Source organism: Vipera ursinii (assembly GCF_947247035.1).
Source record: "Vipera ursinii genome assembly, chromosome: 2".
Lineage (NCBI taxonomy): Eukaryota > Metazoa > Chordata > Lepidosauria > Squamata > Viperidae > Vipera > Vipera ursinii.
Window position 1 is genome coordinate 61,871,108 of NC_139513.1, and position 25,281 is coordinate 61,896,388.

General features: G+C 37.0%; 1 protein-coding gene across 6 annotated transcripts in view; it reads left to right on the forward strand.

Annotated features, from left to right (window-relative positions):
- Window positions 1-25,281, forward strand: part of IQSEC1 (IQ motif and Sec7 domain ArfGEF 1) — a 309,585-nt gene that overhangs the window by 148,172 nt on the left and 136,132 nt on the right. The window contains exon 1 of one of the 6 annotated variants that reach the window (XM_083351709.1): window positions 20,752-20,829. The exons of the other annotated variants lie outside the window; for them this stretch is intronic. The gene's annotated coding sequence lies outside the window, so the exon portion shown is untranslated. Of the gene's footprint in view, window positions 1-20,751; window positions 20,830-25,281 lie in introns of those variants that run through there. 6 annotated transcript variants of the gene reach the window in all.

Here is a 25,281-nt window from a genome sequence, read left to right on the forward strand (position 1 = left end):
TTGGGATATTTTAGTTCTTCCGTTCATAATTAACTCTACATTTCACTTCCTGATGACTCTACTCTCAAAATAAGACCACCTTCATTCAGATCTTTTGCATCCTTACTCCTAATTTTGCAAATGCGTATCTATTTTTATTTCTTTCAACTCATTCATTACAGTATGTATACTTTTTATCATTTATTCCTCTTACATTGAAAGTCACAGTCTTCTGTATTATATTTTGAACCCCTAGATATTAAGAGAGGCTTAATTGGATAGTTCAGTGGGTGGAGGTGATAAAATTTGAGGTAGCACTCCAGCAGAATAATCATAATTAATCCAGATCTGCTTATGCATTAATTTAAAAAATTGAAAGAACTGTAGGTGAGCATGGGTACCATTATTCTCTCTTCTGCTTCCCCCTCAACCTACATATTAGAGCCTGTGAGAAATTAAAGTGAGTGGAATGCAATAGGGTACAGCATACTACCCAAGATCATCATGCACTAGACTACTTTATGGTGCCCAAATGGGTCTCTTCTCCAATTTTGCTCCATTAGAACTTGTTCAATCCAAATTTCCAAATGTCTCTCTAATTCACTCTGAGATTGGAGACAGGCCTCATAAAGTAGAGAGTAGAGTGTGAGTGGCTATACTCAACTATTGGCTCAAACTATCCTTTTTCCCTTTGGCCTTGACCTATTAACTATGAGAGATGATTTTCAGTCCACATGGAACAAAGCAGTGGTAACTAAAATCTCGACTTTGGGTTCTCTCCAACTGGTAGACATTACCAGTTGGATCTAACCAGGTCCCCAATCGTTATTGCTCATGAATCCAACAGGTACTCTGCTTCTCCTGTGACACTCCAAAGGCTTCCCTCTTGTGTGAGTGTAGCTGCGGGATCATGTACCGGTCTGCCACGCAAGCAGCCCAGTTTACCCTCTCCTCCCCCACCAAGCCAGACTGACAAGCCGGCTGCCCCTGATGTTCCAAAAGCAGAGCTATGAGAGCAGAGGCTGAGTGGGATGAGATCGCCCTGCTCAGTTTCGCTGACTCACATGCACAGGACACCCAATCCATTTTTGAAGTGTTGGGGAGCTTCGATGAGTCTGAAAAAGCATGAGATCGCACCCCCAAAGGCTTCTCTGTGCCAAAATCATTTGCAAATGGCCGAAAGGCTTCAAGGGGAGCGATATCACTCAGCTTCAGGCCTTACATCCCTTTGCAAAAGCTTTTGGCACGGAGAAGACGGAAGTAGCTGAGATCGTGCCCCAAAGACTTGTCTTCTCTCGCATGAATGGAGCTGTGCGTGCATGTATGTGCGCCAGCCTGCTGCTCACGTGGCCCAGTTCCCCTCCCCCCAAGCTGGGCCCCCAAGCTTGGCCCCCAAGCTTGCATAAAATTAGTAATTTTAATAGTAATAGTAATTTTATTAAAATTACAATTCAAAAGATAAAATGAATACAAACTAAAAAAGAAAAGAGTGAAAATAAAAAATAGAAAAGGAAAAATAAGAATACAATAAAGAAAAAGAAAAGAAGTATATATAAAGAAATAGCTTCTCCCTTCATCACAAGTATAAATAATTCTGATAACTTACTATGTTCTTCCCATATTGCATCTCTTATCTATAAACAAATCCTTAAAGCTTTATTGTTCAGTCCTAATCAGCAAAAGTCCATGTAAGGGCTACCACAGATAATATGTTTATTTTAATTTTGATGAAAGAATCCAACTTTATATTTCTCCCTTTTATTTTTAACAATATTAATTTTTAGTTCTTTCAGTTGTCCTAGCACTAGATTTTTTTAAAAAAATTATTTGTCCCTTCTCACAACATTTTTCAAAGATTTAGCAAATATATTTTGTAAATCCAATGTAGGAAAGTTATCCATATCTTGGTTTCCCTGTAAGACATCAACCAGCTTAGTATAGCATCTTTTTCATACCATTCTCGCATTCTGTCATTTTTAAATCCATTTTTCAGATCAATCTCTCATCAGGAAAAACATTTTCCTTTATTTTTTATTTTTTATTAAATTTGTTGTCCACTCATCTTATCACAGGATAACATATTCTTCTTTTATAACATCTTTTATACACAGTCTATCTATAGAGATAGATACTTTAAAATTAAATTCTGAGTCCATTTAAAAAAATATCCTTCAAGTTGTCCAATGTTACAATATTCTGCTTCATTGTTGCAAGTCAAGTCTGACTGTTGTACTCCTTTCATCTCTAGTTTCCTCTAGTGTCCAATTTTTAAAGTCTTATCATGCTGTGTTTTCTTTAAAAAAGTCAAAAACTTTTTTCCATGGGAAAGATGCTTAATATTAATTACAAAATCTTATTTCTAATCCATTCTAGTTGTTTGTAAATTTGTAAATTTCCAAAATCAAAGCACTAATCTGCCTTTTACTGTTTATTTTTTAAAAAAATTAAATCCTTAAACTTGCATTTAAATTTGATTTCACTAAGATTAAAGGAAACTCACTGGTGCTTGTAAAATGTATTGATCCAAAGCTTCTAATTGGCTGAGAAATAATTAACCAATTTACAAAAGTGATTTGGGAAGGAACTTTGAAAACTCATTATCCTTTTTGAAGGTGCCAACTGTGATTTGAGCAAAATGAAAGTTATTCCTTCATCTCCCAGAGTTTTAAACCTGCCAGAGATCAATGTCTTGCAGGAACAACAGTCTGGAGCACTTGTGGGCAATCTCAATTCCTCTCCTTGTCTGGAGAGAAATTACAAACAACTGGTCTATTCACCAGCTCTTTATTCCACCACAGTCATTTCCTCAGTTCATCTTTTCTTCCCCAGAATTTCCATGAAAATTCCATTATAACATACTGAGTACGGCATATGCAAAAAGTTTAAAATAACTGGACAAGGTTAATCAAATTTTATTATTCATTTCACGTAAAAAAATTATTAAGAGGTTTTTTTCCTATCTTTGTCATTTTCAATTATCTTTCATTATGAATTGAAGGAGAGACATCTTCAAGCTTATGCTGTCTTTAACTCATAGAATATTCTCTCTCTACCAGTGTAGGCCAGTGAAGCTTTGCCTCTGCATAACTGATTGCTAAGGCAACCATTCTTTTAGAAGAGATGTACTATACTTTTGAGCCTATTCATTGGAGCTGCTTTTTAATAGCCTGTTAGAGTACTCTACCCTCGTTTGCTGTCAACCACTGAATTCTGCAAATGAATATACAGCAGTTGAACGCAGCTTGCTGTGCATCACAATGCAGGAGCTGTACCACATCCAAAAGTTAGTATGCTTTTTAGACTGGGAATTTGAAGACAAAGAAAGTAGTGGGAAATGCCTTTTCAGACAACTGGTTTTATATTCAGACAGAATGTGAGATGAAATTTAATGTATTTTACTAGTTTATATTCCAGAGGAAAAGAGAGACTGTAATTTAAATTGGCTGCATATACATCACTCACAAAAGTCCACCGTTAACATTTTCTAATGCAATATAGTATGCATTAGAAACTAATTTATAAAATGCGGAATTTTTCAGCCATTGAGTAGTTCTATTTAAAACACAGAGCGATAAACTTTTCTTTCTTGCTCATGAATACAGGTAACAAAATATGGCTGTTCTGAAATTTCCGCTTTCAACTCTTGAAGATTACATTTGGTAGTAAAAAACATTTGCAGAATTAGGGTGCCCAAATGTTTAGATGAAATAGCATATGGGAAAGTGGGGGTAAACAGTTATTACTTTTTTGTGGGGAGGAAAGAGTAGTATTATCTTATCATGTAGCATCTCCTCAAGGAAGAGCATATGAATAGGGGGAGGAAATCACTTTGAAAAACTTTATGCTTTTATTGTGAAGATAAAAGTGAACAGAGATAGGCCCTAAAGTCTGTTCCTAATACTTTAGTCAACATTTTGAATAATAGCAGTTTACAAATGCAGAGTATCTACTTCCCTACAGATGGTCTGGATTCTATTGTTAATTATAGCCTTGATATGTTCCACTGAGGTCATAACGATTAGACACTAAGAAAGAACTCCATTTTTAACCTGGACAGCAACTATCTCTAGAACACTTTTTCAGGAAGAAGAAATTAAGAGCCAATTATGTAGTCTAATGGGTATCTGCAGTGATGGTCACTGGACATGACTCAGTGATTGGTCTCAGATTGCACATTAATAGAGATGGGACTGATGCCAAGCAAAAAAATATTCAAGCTTCCCAACTCTCCAGACCAGACCCTTTTCTAGTCTTTGAGTATGCATGTCATAAAAATCTGTAAGAAGAACCGCCTGATTTTCAGATTCTGCATGAATAATCACAGCTTCACATCAATACTAATATACTGGGGAAAATTCAACCTTGACTTGCAATTTAGTAATGTTTGTTCCAAAATTATGAACATTTTTACCTTTGGAAAAGTTTTTTCATACTGACCAGTCCATTCTCAGTACTGGCCTTTTTGTAATACTTAGTTTGATGATATTAATTACGAATACCTAGCAAATCAGATCAATCATATTTAGTCTTGATTAAGTTTTCTCCAACCTATTGCTTCCTTTATGTATTGTGTGTATTGCCTAATAACTTTAGAATCTGTGTCAGATTATCCCAGTCACATTGGGATAATCATGTAATCCAGTAAGGATTACAGGATTTAAGATTAGATTGCATAATCTTAAAATTTGCAATTTGGTTTTGTTTAATCATCTTGCACGAACTTAACAATTGAACTATAATTTCAGTATATACTGTATTCAATAATTTATGGTTAAAACGAGCCATGGTTTAACATAACCATAAAGACAGGGTCAGATGCTCATCCTTTGGCTCCAAAGAGATGGTAGCCTGCACAAAGTTATCTTCTTGTTATCATTTGATACATTTAACAAAGCAGCCCCAAAATTCAATTGCATAAATATCAGTATATTAAATACATAATGGGAAAGACAGTCACTACAACATACATATAGAGATTTGTAAGGATGACATAACATTTTTGCTTTTTGAAAGCTGAAGAACATTTCTTCATGTTATCCCTTACCATTCCACTATGATTGTGTTTTTTGTTTTACTTTACTGACTTGAGCTACTATATAATTTGTGGATGGGTTTACGTTATTTTACATCATTTAACTCCCCCCTTACTCCCCCATCTCTTGTAATTATTGGGTTTCCATTCATACTGTAATATGAATTGGCATTGCAGTGATTCATGATTGCTTTTTATTTCTTGTGGTCATGATTTTGAGGTTAGGTTTGGCCTGAAATATCATCACCTTGTTACATGGATAGAGTATAGTGTATCTTTTCTAGAATATATTTTTGGAACATTTATTCTTTGCATATTTTTATGCCATGCACCTGTCATGCATGTAACGGAAGCTGCACATTTTTTTAAAAAAAGACAAGAAAATGCAGATATGTGTAGTCTCTTAAGGCTCCAACTAGCTTGAGGTTTCCAAGAACAGTAAATGGAAGCTGCTTTTATCATTCCTGCTTCACTCAAAAGATTCAAATAGCAAATGCTTCTAATATTAAAGTTCCTTTTTTCAAGCCACCTCTTTGCTAATTGCTTCTGTGGTCCCCTTAGAATAAAATTCCACTGTAACTAAATGAGGACTAGCTGCTGTTAATTAGCCTCACCCCAAATTCAATCTTCACTGATGAGATTGCTAAGAGTGTCTCAGTATTGCTTGTTATACATGCATTATATCTCTGGAAGCCAATGAGAAACTGTCATCAGGCTTCCATTTTAGATTTTATCAATGTGTTCCTGTTGCCATAACAACCAGAATCAACCTATCTCTGGGAGGCTTTATCCTACTGGCTTTTATAGCTGGGAGCGTGCCCCACTGTGCACCATGTGGTTCAGATGATTAGTTTTTCTTCAGAGAGACCTAACTGGCAAAGTGTGTTGGGATTAAGATAAGCATAATTTATTTTGTGAGTGGGGAGGGTCCACACTTCTGTGTGTCACTTCCTACCTCTCTTCTCTTCCTAATCATAAAGAGACTAACATTTTTCTATGTGCTGGCAGACAATGGAGCAGATGTGATTCACAACAAGAGGAGCAGGCTTTTTTTTTTAAAAAAAAAGTTATATTTAGCTTAGTTGCAGAACTGAGGAGTTTTTTTTATATTATATTCTCTATATCTGTTTGTCCTCAACAGACTGGAATATTTGCTTGCCTTTTACTCAAGAATTGTGAATTTTCCTGATGTTTTTGTAGGGGCCCTCAAGAAACCTGACTGGAATATTTACTAATTGCTTAAGATTTTTGGAATGGTCTAAATTGGCACAATTTTTTCTTCTTTTTCTGTTTCTAATGCCAATCACTGGTTGTCTGAAAGAGTGGTGGGAAAATTAACTGAAATCAAAAGAAACATGGATCAGAAAATGAATTTGTAGCCTTTGTACTATTGTCTCTTTGTATTAAAGGACAGCACTGTAGCTATGCAGGTGCAGTACCATGTGGATAAAGAGCTGGCATACATTGATAGCAACAAGAAAACAGGCTGCTTTCTCTTAAACGAGGGGAGGGAAATTAACTCTAATACTGTTTGGCCTTTTTCTCCATTAAGAAGTGTGATAGTCTGTTATTAAAGATTACAAGCAAGGTTTCACTTGCTGCAGCTCAGTTGTTTTAAAATGCTGAAGTTAAAGGCCTTCTGTTTGGATTATTGGCAGTTTCTCTGTCTTCAGCCTCTTCACGGTTTCTATAAAAGGTAAGCAAATGTTGAATCTAAAATCTTGCTGAAACTGAATGTCTCCAAGCTGCTCAGCTCACTTGCTGTAAGGCATTTTTACATGGAGAAGAAAGGGGTGTGGTGGGGAAAATTAATGCAGACTTATTACAATGGTTGAAAATCTGCTTGTTCCCTTTAACTGTCTGTGGTGATTATGGTTCTTGCTATCCCCAGATGCTGCGATACCGTGTTGTGTTCATACACATTTAATTTAAAATAGAAATCTGCTAATTATTTGTTTTAATTCATAATTAATTTTCTTGGACAGGGTAGAATGTTCACTGCTGCTAAATTTTACCTATTACAGATTGTGCTTGGTTTGGGAGAAGGTGGGAATTTATAGAGTATAGATTAATGTTGCTGCAAGGAAAAAGTTTAATAGACCATTTTTTTTAATATGGTACAAAATCAAATGCTGTCCATAGTTGTTCTGACAGAAGGCAGAAGTGATAAATGGGAGGGATGGTTGAAAGTAATGAGACTGAGTGTTGAGTGCATTGTTCTTGCCAAAGTCATGGAACAGCAAAATAAGCAATTTAATTTGACATGTATGCTGCACTGATGGCTTTTTTTAAGTCTCACTATTGAGAATAGCTTCTTAATTAGAATAACACATAGTTCAATATTCATAATGCTTGAAAGCTATTTTTAACAAAATCAAGCAACCATTAATACATTAATTTTGTGTCATAAAATAAAAGATATGCAAGATTAGTAATTTCAAATATATGATACCAATATTGCAAAGGAAATTTGCAGTTTTTAAGAAATTATTTTAAAATAAACTCTCTTATATAGTTCTGAATTTACAGCTTTTTGTTGAAGATATAATATTTAAACTCCTATTTAAAGTTTTATCTTGAAGAATTTCTTGCATCTGACATCACTTTTTGATCCACGTATGCAGTTTCTATATTATTTTAGCTAAAAATGTTTCAACATCAAATCATTAAACATTTACTATTTATATACATTTTTTATTCATGGCTAATTTCTGTCTAATTGACATTATCTTAAATGAATGAGAAAAAATCTAAACTTTTTCTTTTTGTTCTACTCATGATCATTTTTATCTTTATATATTTAGAGCTTATCCTGCAAATGAAATGGGCTGGATGTACACACAAAATGAAAAATGTATTGCTAAAATAAATAAATGACATTAAAGTCTTAAAAGTTTTGAATTGTGAGTTGTAATAGAATATTTAAGTTAAACCTTTTGTTTCTTAAAACTAAGAAAAAGTGTGAATACCAGGTAACAGAGAATGTATAATTAGTATAAAAATATATTAGAAATATATTTCTAGACACACACAGTTCTTCATTTGAATTTTTAAATCTTTGATTTAAATGCTCTTGGGAATGTGCCTGAAGGCCATTTAGAATATGTGTCTGTGAGAGAGAGAGGGGGGGGGGAGGAACGAGTGTCTCTGTGTGTGAATTGTATGATCTGAATTGGAAATTAGTACACTCTTTCATTTACACATTATTTATGGAGCGATGGGTAATAAAAGGTTTGGGAGTTTTTCTGTCCTGTAAGTGGGTAGATGTTTGCCTCTAAATGCTATGATCTAACATGCAGATGAATGAATTTGTTAGATTAAGTACACTTAGAACAGTTGCAAGTCATAGAAAATAATTTGACAATCTGGTATGTTCAGAAAGCATGCTTAATGAAGTCATAGAGAAAAAAATCTAGCAAATACATTAACACAACAAACTGTTATTGTCAAGTTTGGTTAGATTTGTTTTTAATACAACTGAGGGTATTATTATACCAGCTCAGTCTCTTTAGATAGTTTATGGTTAATATGTTGTACAAACATAAAAAATTGGTTAGCATGTAATCAACTTGAACATGTGTCAATGTAGCCTCTGTCTACTATATTTTACTACCACATCCTGAATCAAGCAGAAGAAAACATTGGTGGAAAGTGTTATAAGACAACTAGAAAAATATAGTTAAATGTGATAACAGTACTGCAGTGACAATGAAATTATCTGCTTAAAATATGAATTTGGACATTACAATATATTTTTCAGAATATTTCAATAATTGATCTACTGCTGATCTAAAAACAAATTTGCCTGAAATGTAACATGCAGATTTTTAAGATATGCTGGAAAGACACAAAACTGCTTTCAATTAAGTCATTACCTTTTGAAGAACAGTGAAAAATTATATAAAATGTGAAAGACAGGTTAATGATTACTCTGAGCATACTTTAATGCTATTCGTTTTAAACAAGATTCCTGATTGGTTAAAATATAGGATGCAATGCATACTTGAATAACTTTTGATTAATTCCAGACAGAAGTAAAAGCTAGTAAAGTAATGAAGACAATGACAGTATTGCTGACAGCAAGGACATCTGGCAGACTTTTCCTTTGTTATCCAAAGAGAAGTTATTATAACCATATAGTTGTCAATAATTGTTTTACCATAAGCAACATTCTTATTGTGGTACAAAATATCCATTATAAACTAGTGAGGCAGAAAGATTCAATAGATTTCATCATAGTGTCTTAATTAACATGAACTGTATCTCCACTCCATGCTCCCCAAAAGAGAGTAAAAGTAAAGCTTAAATCAGAAATAAATGGGCAGTGGGCTGGGAGGAAAGGTATAGAAAGAATCACAGAGGATAGTAGGGTAATGATGCTAAGTGGCAAGGCCATCATGCAGCCAATGAGACTAGGACTATTTTTTCCTCACTGTAACTGTGTTAAATCTATTTTTATAGATTGACCCTTTCAAACAGTATTACCAATTTTTACCAGTAATGATGAGAGGGTTTGAAAGCTTCTCCCCTCCCATCCATTGAGCCCTATCTATTCTTTAGGGAATGTCATAGAAACTGACTGTAAAACCTTTATCTTCTCCTATAGTTTGACATCCTTGGCAAAAGTGTATGTTTTAAGCATTGTTCCCACATACAGTAATGTAATTGGTAGCAAGGATAGAATGGGGGGAATCCTTCTTTCATTTTTTGCATATGATTGCTGACTGAACTGCAGCTCTAAACAAATTCATGGATGGAAGACAATTTTTGGAGAAGTGAAGGCATAAAATGCTCCCTGGCATGTTTTTGAATTACCAGCCAGCTAATGATTTGACTAGCTAGCATAACACCAATATGTTATTTTTAAGCCCAGAAATATGAAACTTATTTCTGTAGAGCTATGTAGCCAAATAATGTTTTTTAAAAAATATGGACATACCGGTAAATAGTATAGAATTATCATACTTTAAAAAATAATCTTAAATTGTTGTTTAAATATGTTCTATATTATTATGTTCCCAAAAATTTGAATCATATGCATGCATTCACTATACACATGCGTACACATCCTTATATTTAAGAGTACTGTTACTAATGTTTGATAAAAATTCTCCTTTTTTCTTCAATTGGTAATAAAGCTTTATTTTTTTTTTTGTTTTATTTTCATTCTATTATTCTCTACTGAAGTCTAGACTAAGGTTAGAGATCACTTGTATGTTTTTCTGTAATTTAAAGTATTCAGATATCCACTTTATCTGATGCATTGAATTACAGCCCACTACAGCATGTATAAAAAAAACACTTAATCAACTGCATTTGTGTTATGGCTATAATGTGTGTACAACAGCTTACTTGTAATAATCAAAATGAAAATTGTGTAATTAATGCCATATTAAAAATAAAGGAAATATCACAAAATATACAAATATCAAACCCTTAACTTTCTTCCAAAATCAATGGATTAAAGGATGCGTTGCATTCTATGCCAGAATGTTATTAATAAAAACTTTCCATGAGAAAGAGTTAACATTCCTGCTGAAAAACCAGAATAGTTACTAAAAGGAACAGTATCGTCTTAATACAGTCAATACCACAGCTTTTTCCAGAAATATGGTGTAAATTAATAGAAATTCATGACACGCTGATGGCAATTCCCCTGCAAATTATGGTTATGACAGGAACTATCACAATGCAGAGCCAATTTTCTACAACACTGATGAATGCAATAATGTTTTATGTCTATATTTTGCTGGGATCCATAAATATTTCAATTTGCATATGTAGAATGGATATGTAATACATAATGCAATTGCATTGGAAGTATGGTTCAGACAGTTCCTTGAGATTTTGTAAAGCATGGTCTTCTCTTAATGTTTCCTCTTTGAGTGTGCCTTTATTTTGGCATAAAGATCCAGCTTATTAATTAATATATCTAATTATATTTATGGCACTTGTGCTTAACACTTATTTTTAATTCTAAAAATAATTCTGGCTCATAGCTTTCCCTGACACTTCTCAGTATCCCAAATCATAGTTTATGGAAACGGAAATGTATATTTAACTTCAGAAGTATCAAACCAGCATGACAGTAAAAGAGGACCTGCACATTCTGCAGAAAGTATGCAAGTCATCACTATTTCTCTGCCCTTGCCTCCCTTGAAGGTCTAATTTCCACTCCATCTTCATTGTATTCATGCTGTATTTGCTCAGTAGAGGCTACCAAAGTAGTAATTAGCCTTAATTTAGCTTTAACCTGAAATAGAAAAGGTTTCATTCTCATCTATTTTGTTTCATTTAAGTCATTAATGTTTGTTTAGATTCCTTATCATGTAAGGAAGTGATGTAATAGTGCAGAGAGGTTAGCTAATTTTAAATGGAATATATTATTTGAACTTGCAATTATATAATCAGTAGTAATTATTGCATTGATTAGATTAAAAAAAAAGGAACTCGGGTTATAACATACTGAGTTGTGAATCCTTTTTAAACTATTTTGGACATTGCTAAATAAATATTTCCTATTTAATATAGAAGTAATTATTAAAATACATACGGTATTATAGCAAAATATAGTAAGCTTGATTCCTTATTTCAAATTCTTTTTAGTTATGTTTTTGAGTTAAAGAACAGCATGGTTTAATATAAAGAACACACTTGTTTCTATAGAGTCTATGACAGTTTGCCATGGCCAACTTGCCACAGGACAACTCATTGCGGGGCAAACGTTACACTAATATCAAAGAAATTGTGGAAAAGAATCATTAAAGAAAGGATGCAAGAGGAAGAACAGAATGAAATGTAAATGGTAAAAATTAAAATAACGTTTAATTTATTTTAAATAGAAATGTTAAATTGTTGTGCCATGAGTTGTCCCACGGTGATTTGGACCTGGCAAGTTGTCCCACAGCAACTTGGCCATGGTGAGTTGGCCACAGTGAGTTGGCTGTGGCAAGTTATCCCATTCTCGTTTCTATATGATATACCTTCTATAAAATAGAAAGCTGTTAGAGATCATCGAGATCATCTAGAATACTATTCATTGTGATTTGGAATGATTACATTTAGGGAAGGGATGAGAAATTTACTGACAACAATAGGTGAAAAAGTTAAAAAACACTTTTAATGGCTACATCTACTGTACTTATAGATTTTGAGGCCAACTTCCTCCTTTCTTGCAGACAGTTTCTATGTGTGTATTGCTGAATTCAGTAGATTTTTTCCACAAATAAATATGCCTCCTGAGAGATTAATATCAACTAGATCCCAATCAAAACTGACTTATAACTATATTGTCCTCTTTATGGCATCTATGTGTTTTGTGTGAGACAATGGAATGATGTAAAACAAAAAGGCAATGGATCTATTATAGATTTAGTTTAGTGTCAGGATTCCTGGGAACAAATGATTTCTTTTTGCTTGAGAGCAAGTTTGTGAATCATAGTGTCTGCAGTATATCTCTCCAAGGAAGGTAGTGTTAAATAAAATTTATTGTAGCTGCAGAGCAGCTGAGCATTCGTATCCTCCTTTCCCTCCTTTCTAGAATAGACCATAGTTCTGTGTTATTTTTATATGTAGTCTACATTCTGCAGAGTTTATATTATGATAAAATAATATGGAGATAATCTAAACAAACTTCTAAGCAGCATGTATAGAGCAAATGCATAAATAACATAAAGATTTTTAACCTCTTTCCATGCATACCATTACATGCAATCCTTGCCATTTGTAACTATGATCCACTACCTACATTATAATAAAATGCATAACGAATATTTGCCACTTCATTAACATTGAAAAATGCAATTGGAATGACTGTATATATTATGGATTTTTTAACTTTATAAAATAGAAAAATTAAAATTGTATTTTCTTCACAATTTTGAAAGCTAGTCTCTAAGACTTATCCAAGTAGAAAATTTTTTATTTTATTTATTTTTTATTTTAATTCCATTTATATCCCGCCCTTCTCCGAAGACTCAGGGCGGCTTACAAGCTTAGCAGTAGCCTTCATTCTATGTATATGCCTGCTTATTAGGGCTTTCACACACACACACCCAAGCGGCATTATTACAAAGTCAGCTTAATTGCCCCCAACAATCTGGGTCCTCATTTTACCTACCTCGGAAGGATGGAAGGCTGAGTCAACCTTGAGCCTGGTGGGATGTGAACCTGCACTAATTGCAGGCAGCTGGTATTGTTACTTAAGGAGGCATTAGCCCACTGCTCCACCAAGGCTCTTGGTAATGAGCAGGAGCCATGAGTCTAGGGGGATCTCCAAATTTCACACCAACTCAGTCTGGGGAAGTGTCACCCTAACCAGAGTCCAAGGTTAATTATCATCTGAGCCTGGGGTATGTGTGAAATCCAGAGCCATTCTGTCTTGCTAGGATAGGATTGAATCAAAGCCAGTTCTTCTCCAGTCAGACCCTTACAACTTCCAGACACTTGGCCAAGACCACTACAGCACTTATCTGGCTAGGGTTGGAAGTATACAATGGAATATCATCAATATACTGATGATGATGATGAATCCCATACCAATGGATAACTTCCTTCAGCAGTTTCATGTATGTAGACATTTAAAAGGAGAGGTGAAAGACTCAAGCACTGGGGCATCCCACATTGCAAGGCCTAGTAGCTCAACTTGTTCTCTTCCACGAACTGTAACTGGCTGCAGATGAAAGAGGAGAATCATTGTTACAGAGTGCTTTCCAGTCCCAACCCCCAAAGGTGTTCCAGAAGGATTTAATGGTCGATGGTATCAAAAACCATTGAGAGATCCAGGGTGGGCAGAATGGTTGCACACATGCCCATTCTGAGCCCTTCAAAGGTCATAAAAAAGGTGACCAATGCTGTTTTAGTGCTATGCCCTGACCCGAACCTAGATAGAAAAGAGTTCAAATAATCCACTTCATCCAGGGTGTTTTGTAACTGTGTGCCAACCCCACTCTCAACAACCTTCCCTATATATAGATTGGGTAAAAGTTATCTAACACTGTTGGATTCAAGGATAGCTTCTAGAAAAGGAGGTGCCCCATTGCCTCCTTCAGCATAGGAGGTACCACTCCCTGTCATTAGGCGGCCATAATCACCCCTTGGACCCGACCACATGCCATCTCCCAGAAGATTTAAACAAGCAGGTGGGGCATGGGTCCAGAACTCAGGTGGCTGAGCTCACAGTTTCACAGCTATTTTGAAGACAGGCTATCTCCTGGGTAGTGGGTTCCAAACCATATAGTTCTTATTTGGCTAGTGTAGACCCAAAGTATGTTGCCTTATGACTTTTCAGTATTAGTCAACTCTGAGGAAGAATAAAATTGTTTTGTTTGGAAATAAAAACTGAAACAAGCATCCTATAGCAGTTACATTTCAGGTCAATATCAAAGATCATGGCTAATTTTCTCCTTGGCATAATATTATGCCTTGGGAGACAAGGATATAGTCTCCTTCTGATCAATGTTCTTCGAGTTCTTAGATGAGGCAATGTGTTCTGATCTTTAGTACTTCTGTTCTAGAATAACTCAGTAAGGAAGGGAGCGCTTCATTTGGCAAGGAAGACCAAAACAAATTCTCTGCAACTCTTCTGTCTCTGACCAATTTTAGAAAGACAAGCCTATAGAAAATCACTGACTTTTTGAGATAAAATTACATAATCTACATCTAGTTACCCCCATTCCAATTCCAATTGCTGGGACATTGCCAAGTATCATTTATTTTAACTAAAGGAGATACAACTCAGTATTACTCTGCATACTTATTGTGTCACAAACATAGTTCTTTGGATCAGGCTAGCTAGGATGATCTAATCCAGAACACTATCTTCCTCTTATAGCAGTACAGGACAATTATGATTATTGCAGACATTTGATTGGGATGCTTGTGAACATGAGCATTTGCGGTTGCATGAATTTACAGTTCTTCCCTCAATCTTCCTGCCAATATAAGAAAAAGACAAAACACTAGTAGCTGTTCTTTGTCTCTGTTAAAGTATCTTGCTATATAAAGTAAGTTTGCACTACAACTTCTGTATCTCTGAAAAATAAAGTAATGTAATGAAGTTAGTCCCAAAGATGCTTTTCAAAAGGCAACTGGACTTCTTTTTTTCTTGAAAAGGTTTCATTTCTCATCCAAGAAGCTTCTTGGATGAGAAGTGAAATGTCTTCAAGAAAAAATAACCCAAAGAAGTCCAGTTGCCTTTTAAAAAGCAGCTTTGGGACAACCGTGACTTGGGTGATTGAGAATCTCCAGAGATGTAATGAACTTAGGATCTACATCCCTGGCCAGCAGGAAAATTGTTGTCCCAATGTGTCATTAAAATCCAATACAAATGACAGCATGTATTTTATATTTTCAAATAGAGAAGAAATTCAAAAGGAGAATCTTAAGGGTGGAGTATTTTTACAGATATATGATCTCATTATCAGACCATTTCCTACTCAGTTTTGAACTTTGTGATTTTCCCCCACCCAAAGTTTTAGGAGTGTATTAAATTTATTTTCTCCAAATGACTAATAGAATCTGTTGGATTTCCGAAAGTCCATAGGGACTTGATACAAATGATGCTCCTATTGATATCCTATCAATCTAAGGGATACAGAACTGACCTGGGCAATTGACATCTCTGTATATAAGATCCCTTTTCCTCTTCCAGAGTTCATGAAAGTTCTACATATTTATCCAAGGTAAGGACAATAAAATTAGATGGTATGATAGCTAGAATACAAATGAAAGAAAACTGAAGTTCTCATTCAATATAAAACCTGTATATCCATTAGAGCCAATTGCAGTCTAGCCTAATGAAAGAAGAAAACAATTGATTATACCACTGCTGGAATGTTAAAATTTCAAAATTATGTTGATTAAGATTCCACATACTGGTTTCATAGCTTCTGCTAGCTAGTGCACAGTCAGCTCTCTCATCCATGATGTAATGGTGCATGAGAGGGCTGACTTTACTTGCATTGCTGAAGCATGAAGTGGGGGATGTCCCCTCTTAGAGATGTATCCTGCCAAGCGTGAATGGCATGTGCCATTAACCCAAAGATGGGTTAGGATATAGCCATTGTCATCTGAGAAACTCTGAAGACTTCTAGGGTCAATAATCTAGAGATAGCAAGTTGGGAGGAACCCTTACAGGGGCGGGCTGAGGAGTTTAGTCATCATCTGGCGGACAAAATCACTCAGATCCGGACCAGTTTGGACTCTGACTGGGCAGAGTCTGACATGGAGGAATCGAGCGGTCTTGAGCATGGTATCTGGACTGAGTTCGACCCTGTTTCCCCCGATGACGTGGACAGGATCATGAGGAGACTGAGCTCCACCACTTGTTCACTGGACCCGTGCCCCTCCTGGCTGGTTTATGCGGCCTGGGAGGAGACACAAGGCTGGTTCCAGGCAGTAATAACTGCTTCCTTGAAGGAGGGCATCTTTCCCGCCTCCTTGAAGGAGGCGGTGGTGAGACCCCTCCTCAAGAAGCCTGCCCTGGACCCGGCTGTTTTAAATAACTACCGTCTGGTCTCCAACCTTCGCTTTTTGGCGAAGGTTGTTGAGAGTGTGGTGGCGCATCAGCTTCCTCTGTTCCTGGAGGAAACTGATTATCTTGACCCGTACCAATCGGGTTTCAGGCCCAGGTACAGCACGGAGATGGCATTGGTCGCGCTGGTGAATGATCTCTGGCGGGCTCAGGACAGGGGATGTTCCTCTGTCCTAGTTCTATTAGACCTCTCAGTGGCTTTCGATACCATCGACCATGGTATCCTACTGTGGCGTCTCAGGGGGTTGGGAGTGGGAGGCACTGTTTTACAGTGGTTCTCCTCCTATCTCCTGGGCTGCTCGCAGTCGGTGTTGATGGGAGGGCAGAGGTCCGCCCCGAGGTCTCTCATTTGTGGAGTCCCTCAGGGGTCGGTCCTCTCTCCCCTCCTGTTCAACATCTACATGAAACAGCTGTGTGAGCTCATTCATGGTTTCGGGGTGGGGTATCATCAGTATGCTGATGATACCCAACTTTTTCTTTCCACCCCGAACCAACCCAGTGATGCACTCGGCGTGATGTCCCGTTGCCTGGAGGCGGTCCAGGTTTGGATGGGGAGAAACAGGGTTTGTCTCAATCCTGCCAAGACTGAGTGGCTGTGCATACCGGCATCTCAGGTTAGCCAGGTTGTTCCATCATTAATGATGGGGTGAGGTGTTACCCCCTGTCGATAGGGCTCGCAACTTGGGCATCCTCTTGGATTCACGGCTCAGCTTTGAAGACCATATAGGAGCCGTGACCAGGGGGGCTTTTGTCCAGGTTTGCCTGGTGTGCCAGTTACGGCCCTATCTGGACCGAGATGCCCTACGCACAGTCACCCTTGCGCTCGTGACCTCCCGGCTAGATTACTGCAACAGTCTCTACATGGGGCTGCCCTTGAGGACCACTCGGAGGCTTCAACTGGTGCAGAATGCAGCCGCGTGAGTTGTGATGGGAGTTTCCCGATACTCCCATGTAACACCTCTTCTCCGCGAGCTTCATTGGCTTCCGGTTGCCCTCCGGGTGAGATTCAAGGTGCTGGTAATGACCTATAAAGCCCTAAATGGCTTGGGTCCAGATTATCTAAGGGAACACCTGCTGCCGGAATCAACTTCCCATTGTCCTGTGCGCTCCCACAGGGAGGGCCTTCTCAGGGTACCACCGGTTAAGGAATGCCGGCGGGTTATTCCCAGGGGAAGAGCGTTCTCTGTGGGCGCGCCGGCCCTATGTAACCAACTTCCCACGGAACTTAGGACTGCCCCCGACCTTCGTTCATTTCGCTGGGACCTGAAAACTTGGCTCTTTGAGCTGTCTGGCCCAGACTGAGGGGCTTTAATTTTTAATTGGGTTTTAGTTTTAAATTTCGGGGACTTGAATTAATTAATTGTTTTAACTGTTTTAATTTTTGTATGTTATGCTTTTAATTTTCCCTGTAAACCGCCCTGAGTCCTACGGGAATAGGGCGGTATATAAATTTAATAAAATAAATAATTTATCAATTTAAACGTAGGGATCAAAGGGGATTATTGCATGTTTACCAGCCTCCCTGATATACAGCAACCTCTCTACCTGAATACTTTAAAGTTGTGTCAGATTTTAACTTGCCATCCCTGGGTACAGATATTCCTTGGACCTGATCCAAATTTCTTTTGGACCACTTCTGGGGAGAACAAAGGAAATGTTAGATCTGCTTTTTATCCTGGGGCAATGGCAATGTGGACTTGAGAGATATTACCATCAGTTCCTTGATATGGACAGAGCAAACTTTTTTTCCTTCAAATAATTTTATTAAGAATTATACACAAAAAGAATAAAAATCTATGCAAATTACAAAAAAAATACAAGCATAAAAATACCAAATGTCAAGGTGGGGGGAACGAAAATAGGGTACTAGAGATGGAAAAGAAAAGTAGCTTCTCCCTTCATGTCAGCAGGTAAAAACAGTTTTAACAGCTTACCACCATCTTTAAATAAAACAAAAACTCTTTTGTCCCTATAACTCACCTCTTAGGATGGAAAACAAAATCAAAATGCTAATCAATCAGTCTTTGGCAGCAAACGTTCAATAAAAGGAATCACATATAACTATTTTCTTCATAATCATGTTCATCTCTTAGATAAGAAAGCAAAGTCCAAATACCATGTCAATCAATCTTTGTCAACAAAAGTCCAGTAAGGGCAGCCAGATTTTCCTTGTTTAACCCTGATTGAAAAAGCCAATATTATAAATCTGCCCTGACTTTTTTTTAAAAAAAATATTCTTTAACCCTTTAAAAAAAGTCATAGGAATAATTTGCTGTTCATCTGTGTTTCAAGGAAAAAATAATTCAGAACATTAACACATTTAATTTGTATCCATAAGTAAAATGTATTCTTTTGTTCATTACTTCTAAAAAAAAGTCCTTCCAAATCTGAGAGAGCTTTTTTATGTATCTAGAAGAAAAAAAATTATCCAAATCAATTTCCTGATTTAATGTTTATTCATCTCCTTCAGGGAGTAAACTATCCATCAGATTCATTTGTATTACATTTAATTCTCTCTTCAAATTAATTTTATAAACATCCATTGCAGCTCATTCTTGTTTTATAACTTCATTAGAACATGCTCTGTGAAACGCATTCAAAAATTTGCACTAAGGATTTCTGCTCTAATTTCTTTATCCTCTGGCTCTAGTGTCCAGCTTTAAGGTCTCCTTATCATAAAAAAACCTGAAAACAATCTTCACTTTCCTATGAGAAAATAACTTCTAAATAATTCAAAACCATAATTCCAAATCCCTCTGGCCCCTTAATCTGTTATTAACTTTTTAAAATCCATATACTAAGTCCCATTTTGCTGCATAGTCTTGTAAAATCATTTACTTTTAAAAAGTTTTACACCATCATCTTTTAAGAAGAGGGAAACTCACCTAATAAATGAAGTAAACCCTTGCCAGTCTGTCAGTCTTAATCTATCTAATATGCAAAGAATAAAAAAACACCCCAAAAGTGATTAAGATATAAGGCTTAGTTGAGCTTAGTTTCCATAAAGGCAGCTTTGCAAGTTTAAGCTTGATGTAAATCCCAGCTCTCAGCTACTTCACTCCTAAGTCGACCATGAAAACAGTTTCCATAGTTTACTCATAAGGAGTTGCCATCCAGAGCCATATTGATGATCTCGACCATGAGTCTTCAAAAGAATTCTGGGAATTGAAGTCCACAAGTCATAAAAGGGCTAAGTTTGAAGACCCTGACCTTGACTATCTTTTCTTTGTACCAGAGAGATTACACTTACTTGGATCAAACTTCTAGCAGTGATTCCTCTCCCCAAAGTTATGTTGCTAGCTAGCAAAAGTCAAAAAGGCATCCACATCCCATGTAGCTTATAGGTCACTCCGTTGATGGAGTTCTCTGAGAAGGTATCCCATTGCAGAGAGGTTGAACCAGTTCAAGTATCCCAATACCACCTACAGCATCTGATGGACTGTATTAGATTCCAGAGGGACTTTGAGCCAGACAATCTCTTATCAGTCCAGTGTTGTCCTGAGGGACATAAGAGGCACAAGTATTAATGTTTTCACTATTTTGAGTTTAGATACATAGATGATAGATAGATAGATAGATAGATAGATAGATAGATAGATAGATAGATGAGAGATAGATAGCTGTTTTGAAAGAGATAGTTATGAAACTTCTCAAGTGCTATTGCTAGACCCAATTTCATCCAGTCTCTTAACATTTCCTTTTTACTAAATGGTAGCTCATTTATTGTGGCCTGCCTGGACTTTCAGCAGCTTTCATTAGTCATGGTATTCTTCAGCATAGGGGATTGGATATGAGGTATGCATGATGCTTCAATAATTGTTCTCCTTTGTTTCAGTCTGCTTCTAGTCAGTATTGATAATGGGAAAGAGATTGAGACCTCTACTTTCTGGGTTTCTCAGAGCTCTACCATCCCCTAGTCCACAGGCAACCCGCGGCTCTAGAGCCACATGCGGCTCTTTCAGCCTTCTCCTGTGGCTCCCAGTTTACAGAGAGAGAAAGAGACAGAGAGAGGCACTTGCACTTCTCCTCTCTCTCTCTCTCTCTCTCTCTCTCTCTCTCTCTCTCTCTCTCTCTCTCTCTCTCTCTCTGTGTGTGTGTGTGTGTGTGTGTGTGTGTGTGTGTGTGTAAAACTCACGCTGTTCTCTGAGAAGCTGACAAATGTATTGGGCGGGGCTCCTGCCTTTGCTGCGTCTCTACAGGAAGCAGGAGAAAGCAGGGCAGGAGAGCCAGCCCAATAAGAATGTGTGTCAGCTTGTCCGAGAACAGTGTGAAGCCAGCTTGCCAGGTGAGCAGAAGATCAGAGAGAGGGAGGGAGGGAGAGAGAGAGGGGGGGCAGGAGGAGAGAGTCTTAAATTGGCCAAGTTTGAAGAACCCTGATCTAGGGTCTTGAAAATGGTCATATTTTCATTAGTACGATTGATATTATTGTTCTCTTTACAAATTAATTTACAAGACCAATGGTAATGAGGGGAAAAAACCTTCACAATGTTGACAGAAAGCTCTGACCTACAGTATTAAGCTTTGTTTCTCAGAAAAACAAAACAAGGATTATAATATAAAGGCATTCTTGTTCAGAAAATGGCTTCAGTTTGGCCCTTTGTTTCTCAATACTATAGTATTACAAATACTTATCTTTGTCCCTACAATCCATAAGAATCTGGATGAGTTTTCTATTTCACTTTGCATGAAAAGTGTTCCATGAAATCCACAAGCAACAAGAACAGAAGGATCTCTTATTAGATTTCTAATTGTATATAATAATGGCACAGGCAAAATGGTTCTTGAAAGAATTACTATTCAGCAGTAAAGGAAATATTACATATACTTTACTTATACTATATATACTGTAACACAGTGTTGGGATTCAGCCAGTTTGCACCAGTTCGGCAGAACCAGTAGCTAATTTTTTGTTGCCCATGCCCAGAATGGACTTCAGGAAGCAGCCTCCACAGAGAGAACCAGTTGTTCACATATTTGAATCCCACCACTATTGTAACATATTTGTCACATATACTATGCATAATGAGTAATCAATAGTGCTTAAAGTGCAACATTTCTTTCATTATTTTAACTTGGTAAAATAAATGAATTACCAAACAGGGTTTATCTCTAGTTTGTCCCTTTTCATTTAAGCTTTTCCTTTTGAGTAGCTTTTCAATAACAGACTTCCCCTATTGACTGATATTTCATATAATATTGGGAGTGTAGATTATCATTCCTGTAATATGTGTTCATATCCAGCATTGGAATATTAGTCATACTTTTTCTGGCACAGAACTTCATTACATTAGGCAAAAGTGTTGGGGTGTTTACACTACTGCCTTATGAATTAATTATGTTTCCTATTCCTAAAACGGTTGTGGTTCTAGGAAATAATGTCCTGGAACCATAGAAATAAATAACCAATAACAGTTACTTCCTTAGTCATCTGTACCAAGGATTTGTTACTTTCCAAACAGAGCTGGATTTACTAGTTACTGAGTAATGTAAATACTGAAGAAGGCAGTAATTTGAGATCTCAGATGGGAAAACTGGCTTCCCTCTGTGAGTTGCAGAGTTTAAGCCAGCAGACATTAGGGAATCATTGTGAGATCATGAATCAGAGCTTGACTGCCTCCTGAAACTTGGCTAACTTTTGCTCTACAACTGCTAAATGTGCTACTTTATTTGGCTCTTCAGAACAAGTGTGCTTTTTTCAGTACTTCTGAGGTGGTCATGACGGGAGATGGCAGTGCAGTGTGGAATCTAATGTGGAAATACTGCATTTCAGTCAGGACAATCAGGTACTATTTGAAAGTTACAGCCTGTCCTGTGGGCTCAGTCTGTTTGTCTAGGGCAATGTTCCATTCTATTGGCTTTCTGTACAGTACAGCAAATGCTGACTGAAGAAGAGTGTTATTATTTTCCTTCAGTTGTGCTGGGTGTCAAACTGTGTTTAAATGTTTAACTCCTTTGAATGGATAGCACTTACAGGCACTGCAAGTGAACTTTGTAGGATATAAGTAAAAGCATAGGAGTAACTTAATATATTCCTTTGGGTAGTATTGTCAGAGTCTTACTTGATGCTCTGTATGTTTTTAAAACGGGCTATCCATTTGAGTACAGCAGACTGTGGCTGCTGCGCAACAATCCTTTCCTTTTTCTTCTGACCTGTTTGTTACATTGAATGTTTTTCTAAGCTCTGATCCTGTATCTTTGAAAGAAGCTGATGTGAGGAAGGACACCACTAAGCAAGTACTTGGAATGGCTCAGGGGGTTTCTTCCTTATTTGTTTCATGCTATGATTTCTTTAAACTGTGGCATGTGTTTTGCATGGGAATTTTGTAGCCGTCACCCTCAAGGAAATACATGGTCTAAACAATCACTGTAGTTCACACTGTAATTATTAACTGTGGTAAAGAAATAGCCTGGTCTGGATATTTGCATGACTTTTCACATTTATTTAAACACATAAGAGGCTTTAAGGAGAAAAAAAATCTGTTATAGCTGTAGATCCCAAGGGGTCCAAAGGGCAAAGGGTTACTTAATATATAAAGTAGGATTGATTGCTTGAGCTTTCTTTTCATAAATGTAAAGAATAGTTTTGGTCAAGATTAGAGGCACTACTGGTGTGACTATGGAATAGTGAAATAGTTTCCATTATCTTAAGAATATTAACTCTGACCTTCAGGATATAAAAAATATATACCCTAAAATATATGCACAAAAAATAAACAGTAAGGTGGAAGCAGTGAGTCATACACAAGTAAAAGCACTGCAGATTTAAAGAGGATTGGTATTTGTTTATATAGCTGACAAATAACTATTTCTATCTTTGCTACAGAAAAAAAGATATAAATGTCTGGATTAAATTTAGATTTACCATGTTTTCAAGTATGGTGATGTTTTAGCTACGCCCCTATCACTGCATTCCAAACTAATGATCTAGATAGAGGTCTTTAAATATTTGGAATAAAGTGCTAGTATGAAATGTTAGTTAGATGACATGAGTCTACTGTGAAGCAACACTGAAATTAGCTTTTGCTTGGCTCAGTGGGCTGGGATGCTGAGCTTGTCGATCAGAAGATCAGCAGTTTGGTGGGTCAAATCCCGAGTGCCACGTAGCAGAGTGAGCGCCTGTTACTCATCCCAGCTTCTGCCAACCTAGCAGTTCGAAAGCACGTAAAAATGCAAGTAGAAAAATAGGGACCACTACGGTGGGAAGGTAACAGCGCTCCGTGCGCCTTTGGGGTCTAGTCATGCCGGCCACATGACCATGGAGACGTCCTCGGACAAGCGCTGGCTCTTCGGCTTTGAAACGGAGATGAGCACCAGCCCCTAGAGTTGGAAACAACTAGCACGCACGTGCAGGGGAACCTTTACCTTTTTATAATATGCATTCAGAATTCCCCCTTGTGATAAGAATTACAAACCCTTAAAGCAGCTTTGTTAATTCTCCACTTTTCTGAAAGAAAATATAAGATAAAACCACAGATAGGCTACCAATAGGCTGCACATGGTATCTAACTCCCTTTATTGCTTCCACTTTCATAAATCTCAGTCCTTTCCATTTGTTTATCAGTGTACATAATCTAGCCCACAGGTCTGCAACCCGCGGCTCTGGAGCCGCATGTGGCTTTCAGCCGCCTCCTGCGGCTCCCAGTCCTCTGCCATGTGCAGCCCCCCCCCCCAAAAAAAAAGTGGGACTAAAAAAGTTCAACCAATCAATTCAAATATGCAGGGTAGGTGCATTTCTCACCTTGGCTCCACTCTTCAGTCAAACCCTGTTCTGCGCATGTGTGCATGTACGTGCATGCACACACATTTTTTGCGGCTCCCAGTTTTTCCTTTTGTGAGGGAACCAGTTCCGAGTGGCTCTTTCACTGTTTCAGGTTGCTGACCCCTGACCTAGCCTAGTCAGCTTCTATAGAGATAGACATTCCTTTCTGGCTGAGTTCATGTAAAGAGTTTTAAACATGTTGAGTATTTAAATCATGCTGTGAGGTCATAATTTCCAGATTATCATATTTTAGAAAAGGATAACTTGATAATTAACTGTCCATTGCTGCAGCCACTTTCATTTTCAGCAATGTTTTTTCTGTCTAGTTGGACCCAAACTTTCATTAAGCAGAAGCATTATCAATTACAGGAACAAGTATACAATTATGTAAATAAAATCCCATCTCTTGTATGTAAAAGAATCATTTACATACAAGAGATATCATCTGAAATGTTGTGTTCATAATAGAACAGGATTACTGTAGATTATTTAAATTAGACTAAAATAATGTTATTTTCGTTTGCCTAGCCATGCTATTCCAAATCTCCTTTCCTTACAGGCTTTCCTTGCTTCATTTAACTGACTCCATCCTGCTGATGCTTTCAACTATATTGGAGCTCTTCAGGCTTCTAAGGAAGCAATGGAGTCTGATCAAAATAATTCATCCATGTATTTGCTAAATTTCAGTCAGTCCTTCTGTTTACCTATCACATGCTTGCCAGATAATATTTCATTTTTCATTCCACTGATTCATTTTCCATTTCATTGATTATTGCAGGAAAATAATCAAATTATTGTCTTAAATTATTTTCTTACACTAGTGTAGCTAATGATAAAGTCTTTGTGTGTCTGCCTGAGCTCTTTGAAATGTCAAAAGAACTAGTTGGGCCTGCAAAGTTTTCAAACGGAATGGATTTAGTATCCAGAGATATGTATTTCATTCTTAGAGATTTGGTTTTTAGGCTACTGTTACGCATA